At 41.9% G+C, this 17,811-nt stretch overlaps 2 non-coding genes across 2 annotated transcripts; both read left to right on the plus strand.

Moving 5' to 3' along the window:
* The first annotated feature begins 281 nt into the window (after nucleotides 1-281).
* On the plus strand, nucleotides 282-353 carry TRNAT-CGU. Its single transcript has one exon. It is a non-coding gene; the product is annotated as a tRNA-Thr (tRNA).
* Nucleotides 354-379: 26 nt separating this feature from the next.
* On the plus strand, nucleotides 380-451 carry TRNAP-UGG. The gene has a single exon. It is a non-coding gene; the product is annotated as a tRNA-Pro (tRNA).
* The last annotated feature ends 17,360 nt before the right edge of the window (nucleotides 452-17,811 follow it).

Genomic DNA, 17,811 nt, shown 5'->3' on the forward strand with positions numbered 1-17,811 from the left:
TAAACAAAAATTGAGCATATGTCGAAATAGGTATCGATTCGATGGTCCTCAACATCGCATCCACACGTCTAATAAGAGATAATGACACTTTATAGAAAGTCCCAAGCCCAAAAAAGTACAGAAATGCCCCAAAATAACCCCAAACGATCCACCCGGTCTAGTTTAAACCGAAAATGAACATATGTCGAAATAGGTACTGATTCGAAGGTCACGAGCCTCAACATCGCATCCACATGTCTAATAAGAGATAAGGACACTTAAAATTACTTTAAAAATATACTCCTTCTCTAGCACAGTGGTAGTGCGTTTGCTTCGTAAGCGAAAGGTCGCGAGTTCGATCCTCGCCGGGAGCTAAGTTATAATTTTATTTTACCCATCCGGGCATTTGGTCTAGTGGTATGATTCTCGCTTTGGGTGCGAGAGGTCCTGAGTTCGATTCTCGTAATGCCCTTGGATTGAAATTTGTAAAAAACCAAAAAAAAAGATGATTTAATATGAGTACCTCGAGAAACTGAAGCCAAGAAGAATTTATGGGAGGCCCTTGTCATTGAAGAGAAGTTTCTTAAAGAGAAGTCAAGGGTAAAAAATATTCAGCTAGGAGATGGTAATAATGGATGTTTTCATAAATCCATGGTTTGTAGGCAGAATAGAACCACATTTTGGAGGTGCATAATGCTGAAAATGAGATCATCAAGGAGCCAAATCTGATTCAAAAGGAGGCGGTAGCGTTCTATATGAACTTGTTTGGTCCAGAGGCAGAGGATGTTGGTTATTTCCCTGGTTCAGTCCCTTTGAGACATGGCCTTGATCAAGAGCAGCAGAACAACCTTATTGGGCAAGTGTCTAATAAGGAGACTAGAGATGTGGTTTTTGCCTTGAAGAATTCTAAGACTCCAGGACCAGATGGGTTTGGGGCAGCTTTCTTTAAGCATGCTTGGGAGATTGTGGGTGAGGATCTAACTCTGGATGTTAAATGGTTTTTTTCCAATTCCTTTATGTCGAGTTCTATCAATGCTACGTTTATTAGCCTTATTCCCAAGACTGATGTAACCTGTTGGTTGCGGGGTATCGACCTATTGCTCTTTGTAACCAATTTTACAAAATCATTACAAAATTTTTGTCTAATAGGCTGCAAGGAGTGGTGGGGAAGGTAGTTAGTGACAATCAATCTGCTTTTATTAAAGGGCGGTCTATTGTGGAGAATATCCTAGTTTGCCATGATATTGTTAGGGGTATTGAGCAGAAAGGGACTTCGCCTACAGCAGTGTTGAAGATTGATTTACATAAAGCTTATGACTCTCTTAGTAGGAAATTCCTGTTTGAGATCATGGAGCGGATGGGCTTTCCTAGCAAGTTTATTCGGTGGGTGAAAGCGTGTGTTGATACACCGTGCTTCTCAATTCTTCTCAATGGGAGTCCTACAGGTTATTTCAAGGGGAAGAGGGGAATTTGGCAGGGAGATCCCCTTTCTCCTTATTTGTTCACAATAGCCATGGAAGGCTTCTCGGCTCTGATGCAAAAGTTGGAGGTGGAAGGGCAAATTAGATTGCTGCCTAGATGTAAAAGCTCTCATCTTTCACATCTTATTTTAGCTGACGATTTGATGATTTTTGTGAAGGCTGCCTCGGACTCTATTTCGGCTTGTTTGGGGGCTTTGTCATATTTTCATACCTACTCTGGGTTGAAACTCAACAGAGCTAAGTCCTCTATTATTTTAGGGGGCCTTACTCAAACAGCCAGGCTGCAACTTTTGGAATTGGCGAATTTTGTGGACACTAAGTTGCCCATTCGGTACCTTGGTGTTCCACTTGTACCTGGAAAACTTTCTATGGCAGATTGCTCGGCTATCTTGGATCTTGTGAGGCGAAGGCTTGAAGGTTGGAAAGCTCGATTCCTTTCTTTTGTAGGCAGGTTGCAGCTCCTTAGATCTGTCCTACAGGGCTGCTATATTTATTGGTCGGGGATTTTTGCCTTGCCAGGTGGTGTAAAGCAAAAGGTGGAATCCATTTCGTAAATTTTCTTTGGACGGGCCCCTCCCTGGAAAGAAAGGTACATTATGTCTCTTGGGATAGAGTGTGTAAGCCTAAGGATGAGGGAGGGTTAGGTGTTCACAGAATTTCAGATATGAATACTGCGGGTATCCTAAAGCAGGTTTGGTGGATTGCCTCCAAAAAAGATAGCCTATGGGTTAGATGGGTGTATGCCCGTTATCAAAAAAATGATTCCATTTGGACAGTGAAAATCCCCCAAAATTGCTCCTGGGTTTGGCATAAAATTCTAAAGTATAGAGATTTGGTTGAGCCACATATTTAGCACTTTAATGGGTCTGGCCAGTTTACAAGGCTTTGGCTTAATAAGTGGCACCTCCAAGGGGTAATAATTAAGAGATTTGGGGATCGCATCAGATAAGATGCGGGCTCTAATCGTATGACATTGGTTTCAGATCTTATAAGGTAGGATGAATGGCATCCCACTCATTTTGGCTCCTTTGACCTTATTAGTGTTTGGGCTGACTTGCAGCATGTTCCTATTTTGAGAGGGACGGATGACCTTGTTGTTTGGAAGAAAAACCCCCAATGGGTTATATAACACCAAATCAGCTTGGGAGACTATTCGACAGACTACACCCAAAGTAGGTTGGCAGAAATTTATTTGGTTTGCACAGCATTTCCCTAAGCACTCTTGCACCACTTGGAGATGTCTTATGGAAGGCCTTCCTACCAAGGACCAGCTTATTAAAAGAAACATTCAGGTTAGGTAGAATAGCACCTTTTGTTGGGCTGGGATTGAAAGTCATGAGCATCTCTTCTTTATGTGCCCTTTTTCTAGTAGCATTTGGGGTAAAGTTAGCTCCTTGTGCTCTCAAGGGGGTATGGGACCTACCACTATTCAGGGTGCTATTGCTTGGCTTGCTAGTATTGCTTGTGCTGTTGATATGTTAGATATGGTTCCTAAATTGGCTTTTTGTGCCACTGTCCATTACATTTGGTGGGAAAAGAATCGAAGACTTCTTGAGAACAAGGTTAGGACTCATGAGCAGATTGTGGAGGCAATTCGGCTTGATGTGTCTATTAAATGTGCCTCTTCTTCCATTTTGGTTGTCCATTCCCTGAGGAACCAGTTCTTGGCTGATAAATGGGGGCTTCTGGTGGATTGGAAGGCTATTACTCAAAGAACTTGTGCTTGGTTTAGGCCTCCAACTAATATGATCGTTCTTCATTGTGATGGATCCTTGACGGCTGATAGGGTGATCGTTCTTCATTGTGATGGATCCTTGACGGCTGATAGGGCCTCCTATGGTGGGACAATTCGGGATGCTACAGGTGCTACCATTATGGCATTTGTGGGTAATGGAGATGTCGACTTTGTTCCTGGCATGGAGCTTTATGCAATTTTAAGGGGGATTTCTCTTTGTATTCAAAACAGCCTGCTACGGGTTTCCATATGGTCAGATTCCAAGCTTGCTGTGGATATTTTGAATGCGGTAGTGAGTTGCCCTTGGAATATGCAGACTTTGAGAGACAGTATTTCTTCTCTTCTTCCACAATTACAACGAAAGGAGATCAAACATGTTTGGAGGGAGATCAATCAGCCAGCAGACTTTATTGCCTCTATGGATGCTGGAACCGGGGAAGCTGTTCTTTATCCACCTGATTTCCCTCAGGATCTGGTGGAGTTGATCAATAATGACTATGACCAGAAAGTTTACTTTCGGACCATGTGACATTAAGCAAGGACCTTTTGTTTGGCTGTATAACCGAGGGCCTGTCCTCGGGTTGCTTTGGGAGCTCCCCTCCTCCTCTTAGGCCTGTCTAAGGGGGGGATGGGAAGGGTTGCCCTCTTTTGTTTCTTTTCTGTTTCTTATACAATCACACTTACTTATCAACAAAAAAAGGGTATCGATTCGAAGGTCACGACCCTCAACATCGCATCCACAAGTCGAATAAGAGATAAGGACACTTTTTAGAAAATACCAAACCCAAAAAAGTACATAAATGCCCCCAAATAACCCCAAACAACCCACCTGGTCTGGTTTAAATCGAAAATGAACATATGTCAAAATAGGTATCGATTAACTGGTCACAACCCTTAACATCGCATCCACATGTCTAATAAAAGATAAGGACACTTTTTAGAAAATACCAACCCCAAAAAAGTACAGAAATGCCCAAAAATAACCCCAAACAACCCACTCGGTCTGGTTTTAACCGAAAATGAACATATGTCGAAATAGGTATCGATTCGAAGGTCACGACCCTAAACATCGCATCCACACGTCTAATAAGAGATAAGAACACTTTTTATAAAATACCAAACCCAAAAAAGTATAGACCGAAAATGAACATATGTCAAAATAGGTATTGATTCGAAGGTCATGACCCTCAACATTGCATCCACACGTCTAATTAGAGATAAGGACACTTTTTAGAAAATCCCAAACCAAAAAAAGTACAGAAATGCCCCCAAATAACCTCAAACGACCCACCTGGTCTAGTTTAAACCGAAAATGAACATATGTCAAAATAGGTATCGATTCGTAGGTCACAACCCTCAACATCGCATCCACACATCAAATAAGATATAAGGACACTTTTTAGAAAAAACCAAACCTAAAAAAGTACAGAAATGCCCCCAAATAACTCCAAATGACACACATGGTCTAGTTCGGACTGGAAATGAACATATGTCCAAATACGTATCGATTCGAAGGTCACGACCCTCAACATCGCATCCACATGTCTAATAACAGATAAGGACACTTTTTGGAGAATCCCAAACCCAAAAAATATAGAAATGCCCCCAAATAACCCCAAACTACCCACCCGGCTTGGTTTAAACCGAAAATGAACATATATCAAAAAAGGTATCGATTCAAAGGTCACGACCCTCAACATCATATCCACACGTCTAATAAGAGATAATAACACTTTTTAGAAAATCCCAAACCCAAAAAAGTATAGAAATGCCCCCAAATAACCCCAAACGATCCACCCGGTCTGGTTTAAACCAAAAATGAACATATGCTAAAATAGGTATCGATTCGAAGGTCACAACCCTCAACATCGCATCAACACATCTATTAAGAGATAATGACACTTTATAGAAAGTCCCAAGCCCAAAAAAGTACAGAAATGCCCCCAAATAACCCCAAACGACCCACCCGGTCTGGTTTAAACCGAAAATGAACATATGTCAAAATAGGTATCGATTCGAAGGTCATGACTCTCAACATCCCATCCACAAGTCTAATAAGAGATAAGGACACATTTTAGAAAATACCAAACCCATAAAAGTACAGAAATGCCCCAAAATAACCCCAAATGACCCACCCGATCTGGTTTGAACAAAAAATGAACATATGTCGAAATAGGTATCGATTCAAAGGTCACGACCCTCAACATTGCATCCACACATCTAATTAGAGATAAGCACACTTTTTAGAAAATCCCAAACCAAAAAAAGTATAGAAATGCCCCCAAATAAACTCAAACGACCCACTTGGTCTGGTTTAAATAAAAAATGAACATATGTCAAAATAGTAATCGATTCGCGGGTCACAACCCTCAACATCGCATCCACACGTTTAATAAGAGATAAGGACCCTTTTCAGAAAATACCAAACCCAAAAAAGTACAGAAATGCCCCCAAAGAACCTCAAACGACCCACCCAGTCTGGTTTAAACCAAAAATGAACATATGCCAAAATAGATATCGATTCAAAGGTCAGGAGCCTCAACATCGCATCCACGTGTCTAATAAGAGATAAGGACACTTTTTAGAGAATCCCAAACCCAAAAAAGTACAAAAATGCCCCCAAATAACCCAAAATGACCCACCCGGTCTGGTTTAAACCTAAAATGAGCATATGCCGAAATAGGTATCGATTTGAAGGTCACGACCCTCAACATCGCATCCACACGTCTAATAAGAGATAAGGACCCTTTTTAGAAAATACCAAACCCAAAAAAGTATAGAAATGCTCCCAAATAACCCCAAACGACCCACCCAGTCTGGTTTGAACAAAAAATGAACTTATGTCGAAATAGGTATCGATTCGATGGTTACGACCCTCAACATTGAATCCACACGTCTAATAAGAGATAAGGACACTTTATAGAAAGTCCCAAGCCCAAAAAAGTACAAAAATACCCCCAAATAACCCCAAATGACCCACCCGGTTTGGTTTAAACAAAAAATGAACATATGTCTAAATAGGTATCGATTCGAAGGTCACAACCCTCAACATCGCATCCACAAGTCGAATAACAGATAAGGACACTTTTTAGAAAATACCAAACTTAAAAAAGTACAGAAATGCCTCCAAATAACCCCAAGCGACCCACCTAGTCTGGTTTAAATCGAAAATGAACATATGTCGAAATAAGTATCGATTCGATGGTCACGACCCTCAACATCGCATCCACACGTCTAATAAGAGATAAGGAAACTTTATAGAAAATCCCAAGCCCAAAAAAGTATAGAATTGCCCCCAAATAACCCCAAACGACCCACCCGGTCTGGTTTAAATCGAAAATGAACATATGTCAAAATAGGTATCGATTCGCGATCGATTCAAAGATTTTTTTTCGAGGATTTTCTATTGAGGAGAGAGAAGCTCCGGTAATTTTGGAGTGAGTGTTTTGGTGTGCTCTTGGTGATGGCCGGAAGGCCATTATCTTCTGCTATTGGTGGGAAGGATGGTGGGGGGAATCTCAGTTCGGGGGAGGATGGTGCTTCCCTTGGTGGTTCGAGGAAGGAGGAGTGGCCTGCCCTTGTTGGCTCGGGGGGGCAGTGCTCCGATGTTGCAGATTGAAGGGCAGCCTGAGGTTGCGGCAATGGAGGGGGAGGGTGATGAAGATACTGTTCAGCAAAGTGATGGCCCTCTTAGTGGTTCTAATGGCTCGAGGAGGTTGAAGGTTGGTGTGCCCTGGTCTGCCCTCTTTTCTTCTTCTACTTTGACTAATGGTGATGGGCTCAAACTATCCCATGTTGAACCTGATTTGATTGATGGAGTTTTGGCTGCAAAATGCCCAGATGTAGTTGTCAGCAAAGGGCTTAAACAATGGAAGAACACCCTTATGGGGCACTTCATTGGAGGTAGGCCAAGTTTTACATTTGCAAGGGACATTTTAATGAAACAATAGAAGATTGCAGGCCATGTTGATGTTAATCTGTTAGAGAGTGGAATATTTATTTTCCGTTTTAATCTTGAAGAAGATAAAGTTAAAGTTCTTGAAGGAGAGCCATGGTATGTTCAAAGAAGACCAATGATCCTACGTCCTTGGAGCCTGGATGTGTGTTTAGAGAGGGTTAATTTATGTTCTATCCCAGTTTGGGTCTCGCTGCCCAACCTCCCCTTTCATTTCTGGTCTTCCGAAGCTCTTAGTTCTATAGGGAGTGTCATTGGCAAGCCTATTGTGATGGACAAGATGACGAGTTCCATGGAGAGATTGCCTTATGCTCGCCTGTGTGTGGAAGTGTCTGCAGATAAAGAGCTGCCTTTGTCTGTTCCAATTTATGGGGATGATGGTCTTGCTTTAAATCAGCGGGTGGTGTATGATTGAAAGCGCCCTCTTTGCATGCATTGTAAGGTTTTTGGGCACGTAACTGATGCATGTAAGTTTGGTAGTGGCAATCCCAACCAGAAAAATCCGAGAACAAAACAAGAATGGCGAGTGAAGGGTGTTGCCGAGAAGGTGGACTTTTCTTTGGCCGGATCTCAGGCTGGTTTGCCAGCGGGGCAGGCTGCTTCTAGGGGGCAGAATTCAAAATTCGCTCCTTCAAGTTCTCGCAAAGATTCAGGGATAGGGGATTCACAATCGTTGAGTCATGAAGCTTTTTTTGTCAAGACGATTTCCAAGAAATCTGGTTCAACTCTTGGTGGGCCGGCTAGCGAGATTGGAGCTTCAAAATCTAACGCATTTGCTTTGTTGGAGAATCTGACGGAGGAGATTCATTATGATCCAGACGACTTGATGCTGGACCCAGAATCTTGTGCAATTTTACTTGGCAACGATCTTTTTGAGGAAGGTGATAAGGAAGGTGATGATTCTGATCCTCAACCGCTAGCTATCATTCCTTGTTCGGAGAAGGAGGGAGGGGAAGGATCTTCCTTGTTTAGGCATGAGAATTTTGAGCTGGACAGATTTAATGGAGATGGTATTAAGGAAGGGGCGGTTTCCAGATTTGCGAGGCAGATTTTGAGTTCAAATCTTATGGGTTGCCATTAGGAGAAGGAATCTAGTGAGCGTTGCTTGAAAGATGGAGATTTGGGAGGGGGAGATCCCACTATATCTAAGGGGGAGTTGGTGTTAGCTAATCCGTTGGATCAAGAATTAAATCTGTCCACATTGAGAAAGGATGCTGCTGTACCTGCGCATAAGGAGGTCTCTAATTTGGAAGGTATAGAAAGTGGAGATGAGATGTTGTCTTTGGAAGGTAAGTCAAGCCAAGCCAATAAGTCGTCAGCTAATTTTGAGAGATTGAAGAGATTGGCAGCAGAAAACTGAGCCAGCCAAGGATCTTTGGACAAAGGTACGGGTATTTCTGGTTCTTTGAGCTCTTCTCTTTTGGGCCAGCCTAGTTGAAGGGGCACTAAATTTCTCCCTCAACGTATTCCTGTGAAGGATGGGGAGGGGTTAGATTGGAGGGACCAAGTAAGGGGGGGCAGATGTGGCAACCCATCTTTTCAAATGAATTGCATTTCTTGGAACGTTAGGGGTATGAATGCCACTACTAAGAGGCGTGGGATTAGAAAAGTGATTATGGATAATAATGCAAAATTAGCTATCCTTCTTGAGACTAAGGGCGCGTTGGGTAACGTTCAAAACGGTGTTCAGAACAGTTCTTTTGTTCAAAAAGAACAAAAAAACATCAAAAAGTGTTTGGCTTTGCGGTTCATTTTTTTGTTCTTTTAGAACGAACCGGAGGTCTTAAGCACCAAAAGAACAAAGAACGAGACGCGAGGGAAATCACGAAACTCACACCTCTCGCTCTCTCTCCCTCTCTACCTCTCGCACTCTCTGCACCTCTCTCTCGCTCTTTCCCTTTCTCTGTCTCTTTCTCTCCTTCTCATACTGTGTCATTTTTTTGGTAAAAAATCGAGAAGCCGTAATTTTTCAAGGAGAACCTATGAAGAAGACTGGTTGTTCGACACTGGGATTCAGGTAGGAACCTTATCTGGTTTTTTGGGAGCTTCCTCGCAGGGTACTATCTCCTACACTAATGTCTCTCATGTCTCTCTCGCCCTCTCTCACTCTCTCTTCCTCTGTCTCTCTCTCTCTCTCTCTCTCTCTCTCTCTCTCTCTCTCTCTCTCTCTCTCTCTCTCTCTCTCGCGCTATCTCTCTGGAGTAGTTGTTAGGGTTTGTCCCTCAGTCTCTGCAACTCTCTATCTCTCTGTGTCTCTCTCTCCCTCTCTCTCCCGGTCGTCTCTGTTGTGTAAATTTTTGTTTTTGGCTTTGAATAGCCAAGATCTGACATAATCATTCCATTTACTCCCAATTTTTCTCATGAATTGGATCACCATCACTAAAATTCAAAGGAATCAGCCCCAAAAGGTATGGATTTTATCCATTCTCTTGACCAAAATTGATTTTTAGGTTTTTGGTTCTATCTCTCTCTCTCTGTTTTTCCCAATTTAACTCTTCCAGAACTTCTATGAATTATGCACTTCACGGATATTGGAGATAAACTCACTTTCCACTTTTGCAGTTTTTTCTTGTTTGGTGATGTTGGTGGTGATTATTTCAATTGCTAATATCTTGTAGTAACTTTTCTTTGTTATCCCTGAGATTGCCTCGTTACCCAGTTGACCATTTGTGATGAACTTCTTTGATTATCCTCTCTTGGGGATATTGGAGATAACCCATTTTGCAAATTCAGAGTGACTCGAAGTCAAATTCAGAGGTTTACTGAAACAAAACATTGAAAAGCACAATCGGTGATCTTGAGAGAGAGAGAGAGAGAGAGAGAGAGAGAGAGAGAGAGAGAGAGAGAAGGGTGGGAGTGGCCTTGATCTTGCTTCTTCTGCCATCAGTTGAAATAATCACCAGGTGATTGAATAGCAAATTCTGAATTTTTGTGATGTAATTCTTCATTTGTGTTAATCGAGCAAGGTTTTAATGTGAATCACAGGAAGCTCTTATAGTTTTTTTTTTTTTGATAGGTAATATGTGAGTGTATAGAACGAAAAAAGAAGATACAAAAGAAGGCAGCCAATCACCACCCCTTAGACAGACCTAAGGGAGAGGAAGAGGCCCCACACCCCCCGAGGACAGACCCCTCGAAAATACAAAGAAAAGGCAAGACCCACCCCAATCACGGAATCCTAAAGTAGGTCTTCCTATCAGTATCATTGTGAATCAGCCTCATCAGGTCTTCAGGAAAGTCCGGGGGATAAATAATAGTTTCCCCATCCCCACTATCGATGGAGGCAACAAAATCTGCCGGCTGGTTCAGTTCCCTCCAAACATGTCTCACTTCAAGGTGAGTCAACTGGGTCAGGAGAGAGCTAATCTTGGACTTCAAAACATACACACTCTAAGGGCAGCTGATAGCACCAGTAATGATATCCACTGCCAACTTCAAATCAGATCTAATCGAAACACTTTGAAGAACCCTCTCCAAACACAAGGCCGCCCCTCTGTGAATAGCTAATAACTCCATGCTAAGCACTGAAGTCTCCACCCCTTTACCCACATAGGCCAGAATAGGATCTCCAGTGGCATGACGAACAATTCCTCCATATGCAGCTCTGTCCGCGCTCAAAGACCCATCACAATGGAGCGCTACCATATGGACTGAAGGAGTAAACCAAGAACAAGCTTTAGGAACCGAAACAGTCCAATTAACTTGAACCCCCCATTTTTTAGGTAACGGGTATTAACCCACCTAACCCAAAGACTGTCCTTCTTAGAGGCAATCCACCAAACTTGCTTAAGAATACCAACAGTATTCATATCAGTAATTCTCCTTATGCCAAGGTCCCCTTCTATCTTAGGCTTACAATATTATCCCAAGAAATATAATGTACCTTTCGTTCAAGAGACGGGCCGGACCAAAGAAAATTGAAGAAGATGGACTCCAGCTTCTTCTTGACAGCACCTGGAAGAGCAAAGATCCCTGACCAATAAATATAGCAGCCTTGAAGGACGGAGCTCAATAGTTGTACACGCCCTGCAAATGACAGAAACCGGGCCTTCCAGCCATCAAGCCTGCTCCGCACTCGATCCACGATAGAAGAGCAGTCTGCAAAGCCCAGCTTATGAGAGATAAGAGAAACACCAAGGTACCTGATAGGGAGCTTGGTGTCCACAAAATTCGTTAATTCCAAAAGTTGCAGCCTGGCCGTATGGGTAAGGCCCCCTAAAATAATAGAGGACTTAGCCCTGTTGAGTTTCAACCCAGAAAAGGTATGAAAATCATCCAGGACCCCCAGACAGGCCGAAATAGAATCATGGCAGGCATTCACAAAAATCATCAGATCGTCTGCAAAAAAAAGATGAGAGAGGTGGGTGTATAGTCAGTTTCAAGTACATATACCTCATTCATTATCTATCTTGTCCGGTAGGCTGTATAGTCAGCGGATATGGTTTTTGTGTTTGAATTTGATTATTTCCTTGAACTTCACCATATGTAATATGTTAATATTTTCAATGTGTTATTTAAATTTTGTCCTGTAAACCTTTACAAGTGCTCAGGAATGGGGCAAGTGACAGTTGATCGACTATATTGCTCTCATAGGTAGAAGAGAAAAAGAAAGAGAAGGATTAAATATGAATGCATCAACAATAGAGGTACTGAAGATGCACCTGTTTTGAATTGAACATCATTCAATTAAAAGCAAGATGTAAGCAGTAAGAAACCACTTTTGGAGAAAGTTGCTGGGAATATATATGACACCAAGTGAGCAGAGAGGGAATGCTTGATGTTTGTATTCTTCTGGGTTTTGGTATGGTGAGTGCATTCAAATAATGAGGATCGATCAAAAGACTTTTTCTTGTTTTTACTTCACTGATTTGCTGCTTTATCTTTCTTTTAACTTCTAACTCTTCAATAATTTAGTGTAAAGTGTACGATTGTAAGATTTTTAAATCTCCTAAGCTGTAAAAGCACTAAAGTAACTCATCTTGTACTGTAATTTTGTATCTTTCTTCTCAGCACTAAAGATCTTCTTGGCTTATACTTGATGGGTCTTTAGCTCAAATTGGTAGAGCACTTGGAACATTAGCATGTTCCAAGGGGATGGTGGTTTGAATCCACCAAGGCCCTTTTTATTCAAATGTTCATAGCATAGTCTGATATGTCACTAATCCACACAAGAACCCAATTTTAATTGCGTCTTTGAAATTTGACATAATTCTATAATTACTTTGGTTATGTTAATGAAATATTTTAATTTTATGCTAAGGTTGAAAAGAGAAAATGATTTTACAAGTAGTTTTTGGTATAATTTAGAAGGAAATGGCATTATTGTAATTAATATCAAATCTGGAAGAACAGATTATGCCAAACACCATTTTCGTTTTGAACGGCATTCTTGAGACCGTTACCAAATGCTCATTTTAGGTCTCAGAACGCCGTTCTAGACTAGAAACGCCAAAAAACGTTTCTAGTCAAGAACAGGCATTCTTTGTTCAGACCATTGCCAAACGCTGCCTAAGGTGAAGACAAAGAATTGTGTGGATATCTTTGACCTTTTTATTCCAAATTGGAAGTACTATCATAATGGTGAAGATGGTTCTACGGCTTGCATTTGGGTGGGTTGGGATGCTGCTATTTTTAAAGTGGAGGAAATTCAAAAATCTAACCAATTCATGCATATGAGAGTGATTACGTTGGGGTCCTCTATCACTTTTTTATGCACTGCTGTCTATGCTTCAAATTCTGAGGAGGAAAGGAGGGAGCTTTGGAGGGATGTTACTGGTTCTGCTTCTTCCATTTCTAGTCCTTGGATTACTCTAGGAGACTTTAATATTAACCGGCAGCAAAGCGAAAAGCTTGGAGCTGATGTGGTCCGTCAAGAGGCTGTTGATGAGTTTAATTCCTTTATTTTTGACATTGGTCTTATTGACTTGAAGTGGAAGGGAGAACTTTTTACTTGGAATAACAGGCAAGGAGGCAGTTCTTGGGTTTGCTGTAAGTTGGATAGGGCTTTGGTCAACTTGAATTGGTTGGATGTTCTCAGGTCTTCAGAAGCTACTTTCTTGCCCCCAGGGCTTTCGGATCACTCTCCAGTTGTGGTTTCGATTCTTGATGGGGTTAACTTTGGTCCCAAACCCTTCCGGTTCTTTGAGGCTTGGATTGGTAGAGAGGGGTTTGATGAAGTGGTAGCTAAGGGGTGGGACTGCCCGGTGAATATGAAGCTTAATCCTATTCTTCGGTTTGCTGCCCGCCTTAAAAATGTCAAGGCAGATCTGAAGAAGTGGAATAAGGATAGCATTGGTGATGTTTTTCTTGCAGTAAAAAATGCTTCTTCGGAATTAACTCAGATCAAAACCAGCCTTGCTGCTCATCCTAATGATCTCAGTTTGGTTCCCTTAGAAACAGCAGCCAAGAAGAAATTATGGGAAGCCCTTAGCACTGAAGAGAAGTTCTTGAAGGAGAGGTCAAGAGTTAAAAATATTCAGTTGGGTGATGGTAACAATAGCTTCTTCCATAAATCCATGGTGTGTAGGCAAAATAGGAATCACATTTTGGAGGTACATAATGGAGGGAATGAGGTTATCAAGGAGCCAAATCTGATTAAAAGGGAGGCGGTGTCCTTCTACATGAACCTGTTTGGTGCAAATGCTAATGATGCTGGATTTTTCCCTGAGTCTATCCCTTTGCAACATGGCTTGGACCTTGTGCAGCAAAACAACCTTATTGGGCAGGTCTCCAATAAGGAAATAAGAGAGGTGGTTTTTTCCATGAAGAACTCTAAAGCTCCAGGTCCGGATGTTTTTGGGGCTGCTTTCTTTATGCATGCTTGGGAGGTTGTTGGAGAGGATCTCACCTTGGCTGTTAAATGGTTCTTCTCCAAGTCTATTATGCCTAGCTCTATCAATGCTACTTTTATTAGCCTCACCCCAAAAACTGATGCTACTACTTCGTTTGTGGGCTATAGACCTATTGCTCTTTGTAACCTATTTACAAAATCATTACAAAAATTTTGTCTAATAGGTTGCAAGGAGTTGTTGGGAAAGTGGTTAGTTACAACCAGTCTGCGTTTATCAAAGGGCGCTTCCATTGTGGACAATATCCTTGTTTGTCATGATGTGGTGAGGGGTATTGAGCAGAAGGGGACTCCCTCTACGGCAGTGCTAAAAATTGATTTACACAAAGCCTATGACTCTCTTAGTAGGAAGTTTCTATTTGAGATCATGGAAAGGATGGGTTTTCCGCCCAAGTTTATTCGGTGGGTGAACTCCGTGCTTTTCGATCCTTCTTAATGGAAGTCCTACAGGTTATTTTAAGGGAAAGAGGGGAATAAGGCAAGGAGATCCGCTGTCCCCTTATCTGTTCACTATTGCTATGGAAGGATTTTCGGCCTTAATGCAGAGGTTGGAAATTGAAGGTCAAATCCGCTTGCTCCCAAGATGCAAAAGCTCCCATCTTTCACACCTTATTTTTGCAGACGACCTGATGATTTTTGTGAAGGCTGCTCATGACTCTATTTCGGCTTGTTTGGGAGCTTTGTCTGATTTTCATACCTACTCTGGGTAGAAACTCAATAGAGCTAAGTCCTCTATTATTTTAGGGGGCCTTACTCAAACGGCCAGACTGCAACTTTTGGAATTAACAAACTTTGTGGATACTAAGCTGCCCACTCGGTACCTTGGTGTGCTGCTTATATCCCGCAAACTTTCTGTGGCAGATTGATCTGCTATTTTGGACCTGGTGAGACGAAGACTTGAAGGCTAGAAAGCACATTTTTTATCCTTTGCAGGCAGGTTGCAGCTCCTTAGCTCTGTTCTTCAGGGCTGCTATATTTACTGGTCGGGCATCTTTGCTTTACCAAGTGGTGTCAAGCAGAAGCTGGAGTCCATGTTTTTGAACTTCCTTTGGACGGACCCCTCCTTGGAACGGAAGGTACATTATATTTCTTGGGATAGAATTTGCAAACCTAAAGATGAGAGTGGCTTAGGTATTCGCAGAATTTCAGATATGAATACTGCAGGTATCCTTAAGCAAATTTGGTGGATTGCTTCCAAAAAGGACAGCCTGTGGGTTAGGTGGGTTTATGCTCGTTATTTAAAAAATGATTCCATTTGGACGGTGAAAATTCCCCAGAACTGCTCTTGGGTTTGGCGTAAAGTCCTCAAGTATAGAGATTTGGTTGAACCCCATGTTCACCACTTTATTGGGTCTGGCCATTCTACAAGGCTTTGGCTTTATAAGTGGCATCCTCAAGGGGTTTTAATCAAAAAATTTGGGGATCGTATCAGATATGATGCGGGCTCTTATCGTATGGCTTTGGTTTCGGACATTATTCGACAGGGCGACTGGCATCCTATTTCTTATGGTTCCTTTGACCTTATTAGTGTCTGGGGTGATTTGCAGCATATTCCCATTTTGAGAGGCATGGATGACCTTTTTGTTTGGAAGAAAAATCCCAATGGCTTATTTACTACTAAGTCAGCCTGGGACACTGTTAGAAGGGCCTCTCCTAAAGTAAGTTGGCATAAATTTGTTTGGTTTGCTCAGAATTTCCCTAAGCATTCTTGCACAACTTGGAGATGCCTTATGGAAGCTTTGCCTACCAAAGATCAGCTTATTAAGAGGAATATCCAAGTGGGTCCGAATTGCACCTTCTGTTGGGCTGGTATTGAAAGCCATGACCATCTTTTCTTTAATTGCCCCTTTTCCTCTAGCATTTGGGGTAAGATTAGTTCCTTTTGCTGCCAGGGGGTGGGGGCCCTACCACTCTCCATAATGCACTTGCTTGGCTCTCAAATGTTGGTTGTGCTAATGATAGGATGGATATGATTCCCAAGTTGGCTTTTTGTGCTACTGTGCATTACATGTGGTGGGAAAGAAACCGTAGGCTTTTTGAGAACAAGTTTAGAACTCATGATCAGATCATAGAGGCAATTCGTCTTGATGTGGTCATTAAGTGTGCTGCCTTACCCATTTCGGCTGTAAAAACCCCAAGGAACCAGTTGTTGGCTGATAAGTGGGGGATTAGGGTGGATTGGAAGGTGATTACTCAAAAAACCTGTGCTTGGTTTAGGCCTCCTACTCACATGGATGTCCTTCAGTGTGATGGGTCCTTAACGGCTGAAAGAGCTTCCTATGGTGGGATCATTCGTGATGATGCAGGTGCTGCCATTATGGCGTTTGCGGGGAAGGGAGATATTAATTCTGTTCTTGGCATGGAGCTTTTTGCTATTTTAAAGGGGGTCACATTCTGCATTCAAAAGAACCTCCTTCGGGTATCCATCAGATCAGATTCCAAACTGGCAGTAGATATTCTAAATGGGGTAGTGGGCTGCCCCTGGAACATGTTAACATTGAGGGACCATATAGTGTTGCTTTTTTACCAACTACAACGCAAGGAGATCAGACATGTTTGGAGAGAGCTCAACCAGCCAACAGATTTTATTGCAGCTATGGATACTGGGGATGGGGGAACCTATCTTTTATCCACCAGATTTCCCACAGGACTTGGTGGAATTGATTAAGAATGATTCATATTGTAAAGTTTATTTTAGGACCTTGTCTCATTAAGCTATAGACCTGGTTTTTAGGCTGTTTTACCGAGGGCCAGTCCTCGGGTTGCTTTAGGAGCTCCCCTCCCCCTCTTAGGCCTGTCTAAGGGGAGAGGAAAAGGGCTGCCTTCTTCTATTCTCGTTCTTTTTCTTATACATTCACACGGGTACCTATAAAAAAAAAAGGTATCGATTCGCTAATCACAACCCTCAACATCGCATCCACACGTCTAATAAGAGATAATGACACTTTTTAGAAAATACCAAACCCAAAAAAGTACCGAAATGCCCCCAAATAACCCCAAACGACCCACCTGGTCTGGTTTAAACTGAAAATGAACATATGCCGAAGTGGGAAATGATTCAAAGGTCACGACCCTCAACATCGCATTCATACATCTAATAAGAGATAAGGGCACTTTTTAGAAAACCCTAAACCCAAAAAAGTATAGAAATGCCCCGAAATAATCCCAAACGACCCACCCGGTCTAGTTTAAATCGAAAATGAACATATGCCAAAATGGGTATCGATTCAAAGGTCACGACCCTCAACATCGTATCCACACGTCTAATAAGAGATAAGGACACTTTTTAAAAAATACCAAACCCAAAAAAGTACAGAAATGCCTCGAATAACCCCAAACGACCCACCCGAACTAGTTCGGACCGGAACTAAACATATGTTGAAATACGTATCGATTCGAAGGCCACGACCCTCAACATCGCATCCACACGTCTAATAAGAGATAAGGATACTTTTTAGAGAATCCCAAACCCATGAAAGTACAGAAATGCCCCTAAATAACCCCAAATGACCCACCCATTCTAGTTTAAACCGAAAATGAACATATGTCGAAATAGGTATCAATTCTATGATCACGACCCTCAACATCGTATCCACACATCTAATAAAGGATAAGGAAACTTTAAATAAAGTCCCAAGCCAAAAAAATTATAGAAATGCCCCCAAAGAACCCCAAAATGAACCACCCGGTCTGGTTGAAATCGAAAATGAACACATGTCGAAATAGGTATCAATTCAAGATCACGACCCTCAACATCGTATCCACAAGTCTAATAAGAGATAATGACACTTTTTAGAAAACACCAATTGCAAAA

The sequence above is a fragment of the Telopea speciosissima genome, unplaced genomic scaffold, assembly GCF_018873765.1.
Source record: "Telopea speciosissima isolate NSW1024214 ecotype Mountain lineage unplaced genomic scaffold, Tspe_v1 Tspe_v1.0537, whole genome shotgun sequence".
NCBI lineage: Eukaryota > Viridiplantae > Streptophyta > Magnoliopsida > Proteales > Proteaceae > Telopea > Telopea speciosissima.